Source organism: Triticum aestivum, chromosome 2B, assembly GCF_018294505.1.
Source record: "Triticum aestivum cultivar Chinese Spring chromosome 2B, IWGSC CS RefSeq v2.1, whole genome shotgun sequence".
Classification (NCBI taxonomy): Eukaryota; Viridiplantae; Streptophyta; class Magnoliopsida; order Poales; family Poaceae; genus Triticum; species Triticum aestivum.
In genome coordinates, this window is record NC_057798.1 from 582881295 (window position 1) to 582886213 (window position 4919).

The following is a 4919-nucleotide window of genomic DNA, read 5'->3' on the forward strand; positions in this document are numbered from 1 at the left end:
CTCCGTGGTTCCTTTGGAGCCATTCAAGAACAAAGTATTCAAGCCAAGGAGACAAGGCCTCGGCAAGAGGAGCTTGCCGGGAAGGCCAACCAAGGCATCTCAAGGAACTTGTCGCGACGCGCCACACGTCCCGGCAAGGCCCGGTGAGCGACAAGCTTCCGGACGCAACAAGACAACAGCCGCGGCAAGGCGCTCGCCGCGGCAAGCTACCACTCTGTACCCGTGCTCCAGCACATCCACCAACGTGTCGCCCTGGGGCCTTTCCAGGCACGCGTGGCAAGAGGTTGTGCAGCCAGCGGTGCGCGGTGGCAAGCGACGCTGACAAGACTGCCATCGTGGCGAGCGGTGGCGTCCCTGACGTTCCCTTTTTGCACTATTTGGGCGACGCAGACGGGCATTTAATGCCTTTGTCCCCTGCCGTCAGGGTTAGGTAGGATACACTGTATAGGTAGTTGTACCAACCGCAATTCCTTTTCCATTTTTACCATTGTCTACGTTGCCACCTATCGGTGACCCCTTCAGCATATAAAAGGAGGCCCATGCGCAACGTAGAAGGGGGTTCGAAGCCAGGAAAACACTTACGCTCGGTCTCGTTAGCAGCTAGAGTGTACTGTAGCAGTCAGCGCTCCCGAGCAAGAGCTCAATACACTCAGACATGCAGCAGTAGGAGTGTTATCTCTCTGGAGAGCTCCGAAGCTGGGTAAACTGCTCGTGTGCCTCGCCTCGATCCGCTCTTCGTGCGATCTCCGCTCCCCGCCGAACCGAAAGGGGCTCGGTCCACCGGTCCCATAGGTGTTCGTGGATCAGCTTCCCCGACAGATAGGCCCTTCGCAAAGGGAAGCAAAGGTTGCCATGCGCTTTTTGTTTGTATGCTCAACCCCTTAGTGCAAGAGGACGTCATGTTATATTGCCCCTTGTGATGGCAACCTTTATTATGCAGTCTGTCGCTTTTATTCTTCACCATCACAAGTTCATACAACACTTAATTTTCCCTTACACTAAATGATCTCACATTTTTATAAGCAATTTTACTGCCCTTTTTGCACCGATGACAACTTTACTTGAAGGATCTTACTCAATCCATAGGTAGGTATGGTGGACTCTCAAACAAGATAGGGTTTAAGGCTTTTGGATTCACAAGTAGTATCTCTACTTAGTGCAGAAGTTTTGGCTAGCAAAGATAGGGGAAAGCACCACATGTTTAAGGATCTATGACAATATGACTTCTATGTGAATGTGAACAAACATAAATCATTAAGTTGTCTTGCTTGTCCAACGTCAACAATTTTGGCATATAATATTTTGATGGGTGCTCACAATCACAAAAGATTTCCATGATAGTGTATTTATATGTGAATCTTCTCTTCCCTTATTAATTATTTCATGAGTTGCATCATTGACCAATGCTATGTTTGTCAATCTACAATAAAATTTTCTACTTATACTTTTCCTTGTGTAATGTCATCACTTACCATAAGATTAGCATATGATCTTTTCTTTTTATATTTCCTTTCCTTTTTATTGCAGCAAGAAAGTAAAGAAGGCAAAACTCAAACTAAACTTTATTATATCTCGCACAGGATTACAAGGATTGATCACTAAGAAAACTCACAAAAGGAAAGGATCGAACTAATCTTTTATTCATCTAATAGCAAAAGATAGCCATGGATTGAACTAAGAAAGTAAAGGCAAAAGATAGTGGAGATTGATACGATACCGAGGCACCTTCCCAAATCTTGGCGAAAGCCAAGGGGAGTGCCCATACCCAATACTCAGTTTTCCTTTGGTGGTGATGAAGTAGATGGTTTCTTGTCATCGGGTTTCCATGGAAGAGGCTCGCCATCATAGGAGAAGGAGTGAGTCTCCCAGATCCTGCAACTAGCAGCCAAACCCATAACTTTAAACCTGGCCTCATACTTAGAAACCGAGCTTTGAAGATTGTGGATCTGGCCATGGAGGAAGTTGATTTGCTCATTGAGGGAGAAGATGATGTCCTTTATGGGCTTGCCATCCACCTTGAAATCACGGGTATAGTCCACGATCATGAGGTGATTGGCATTGAGTCCACACTCCACCATCCCCTTGCACTTGAAGACGTCCTGCTCCATGGCTCCAAGCTTTTCCTCCACGGATCCAGTTCCCCTGGGTCCTTGCACATCACGGATGTGCAGCACCCCATCACGCATCTGGATAGCTTGAGGGTGTTGCATCACCTCCCGCAAATATGGTTTAATGACGTTGTCGAAGAACTTGTCCATAGAGGAGCTTGAAGAGGCCATGGTAGATTGGATCTGACAGAAAACAACAAGAAAAGAAAACAGGAGATTTCTCCGCGATATGGAGGTTAACAGGTTCAGGAGGTATATATAGATTTTTTATCTTGGGGAACAAGCAGAACGGAAGAAAAACGGAGACCGGAAAGTACCCGAGGTGGGCACAGCCCACTTGGGCATGCCAGGCAAGCCTGGCGTGCCCTGGTGTATCGTGCCCACCAGGGTCACTTTCCTGGAAGTTTCTTATTTTCCTAATATTCTAAATATTCCAAAACTGACAAAAAATATTTTTGCGGATTTTTTGGAGTCCGTTTACTTACCGTATCACGTACCTCCTTATTTTCACGATTCTGGAGTGTTCCGGAAGGACTCTTTTATGTGTTCTTCCAGTGTCAAAGTTTTGATAACATTGCTTTCTACATTAATGAGCGTACCTGAGATATAGTGTTTTATTCGTTGCCCATTGACAACCTTCGGGTTAGTCCCTTCGGCATTATTTATTTTGATAGCTCTGGATCGGTAGACCTCCTCGAGGACATAGGGTCCTTCCCATTTGAAGAGGAGTTTTCCTGCAAATAATCTAAAACGAGAGTTGTACAAAAGAACATATTCTCCGACTTTGAACTCACGCTTTTGGATTCTTTTGTCATGCCATCTTTTAACGCTTTCTTTGAATAACTTAGCATTTTTATAAGCTTGGGTTCTCCATTCATCTAATGAGCTAATATCAAATAACCTCTTCTCTCAAGCAAGTTTGAAATCATAATTGGGTTTTTTTATTGCCCAAAATGCTTTGTGTTCTAACTCAAGAGGTAAATGACAAGCTTTTCCATACACCATTTATATGGAGACATACCCATAGGATTTTTATATGTTGTTCTATAAGCCCAAAGTGCATCATATAATTTCTTAGACCAATTCTTCCAAGACCTATTAACAGTCTTTTGTAAGATTACTTTTATTTCTCTATTGCTAAGTTCAACTTGACCACTAGACTGAGGATGATAAGGTGACGCAATTCTATGATTAACATCATACTTAGCAAGCATCTTACGAAAAGCACCATGAATAAAGTGTGAACCACCATCAGTCATTAAATATCTAGGGACTCCAAACCTTGGGAAAATAACTTCCTTAAGCATTTTAATAGAGGTGTTGTGATCAGCACTACTGGTTGGAATAGCTTCTACCCACTTAGTAACATAATCAACAGCAACCAAAATATGTGTATGCCCATTAGAGGAAGGAAAAGGTCCCATAAAGTCAAGTTCCAAACATCAAATGGTTCAACAGCAAGTGAATAATTCATAGGCATTTCTTAACGCTTACCGATATTACCTCTTTGGCATTCATCACATGATGAGACAAACTTACGGGCATCTTTGAAGAGAGTAGGCCAATAAAAACCAGATTGCAATACCTTATGAGCGGTTCTGTCTCCCGCGTGATGTCCTCCATATGCTTCGGAGAGACATTTACGTAGGATTTGTTCCTGTTCATGCTCAGGTACACGACGTCTAGTAATACCATCTACTCCTTCTTTATAAAGATGTGGGTCATCCCAAAAGTAATGCCTTAAATCATAGAAGAATTTATTTTCTTTTGTTGGTATGTGAAGCTAGGTCGTATGTATTTAGCAACAATATAATTAGCATAGTTAGCATACCAAGGTGTATTATGAGAAACATTTATTGCAGCTAGTTGTTCATCAGGGAAACTATCATTAATTGGTTGTGGGCCATCAAGAATATTTTCAAGTCTAGACAAGTTATCAGCTACGGGTTTCTCTGCTCCTTTCCTATCAGTAATATGCAAATCAAATTCTTGTAGCAGAAGAACCCACCTAATGAGCCTAGGTTTAGCATCTTTCTTTTCCATAAGATATTTTATAGCAGCATGATCGGTGTGAACAATTACTTTAGAATCAACAATGTAAGATCCGAATTTATCACAAGCAAACACCACTCCTAAGAATTCTTTTTCAGTAGTAGCATAGTTTTGTTGAGCACTATCTAGAGTTTTACTGGCATAATGAATAACATTTAGTTTCTTATCAAATCTTTGTCCTATAACATCACCAACAACATAATCACTAGCATCACACGTAATCTCAAAAAGCAAGTTCCAATCTGGTGGCTGAACAACAAGTGCAGTGATTAAGGCTTTCTTTAGTGTTTCAAAGGCTTCCATACAATCATCATCAAACACAAAGGGAATATCCTTTTGCAAACTATTAGTAAGAGGCCTAGAAATTTGAGAAAAGTCTTTGATAAACCTTTTATAGAAACCAGCATGACCAAGGAAACTGTGAATACCTTTGATATGTTTAGGTCATGGCATTTTCTCAATTGCATCAACCTTGGCTTCGTCCACCTCAATGCCTCTTTCAAAAAATTTATGGCCCAAGACAATACCTTCATTAACCATAAAGTGGCAGTTCTTCCAATTCAAGACAAGATTTGTTTGTACACATCTCTGCAAAACTCAATCAAGATTGCTTAAACAATCATCAAAAGACTTCCCATAAACAGAAAAGTCACCTATGAAAACCCCAACAAATATTTTCACAAAAATCAGAGAATATAGCAGTCATACATATTTGAAAGGTAGCAGGTGCATTACATAAACCGAAAGGCATGCGTCTAT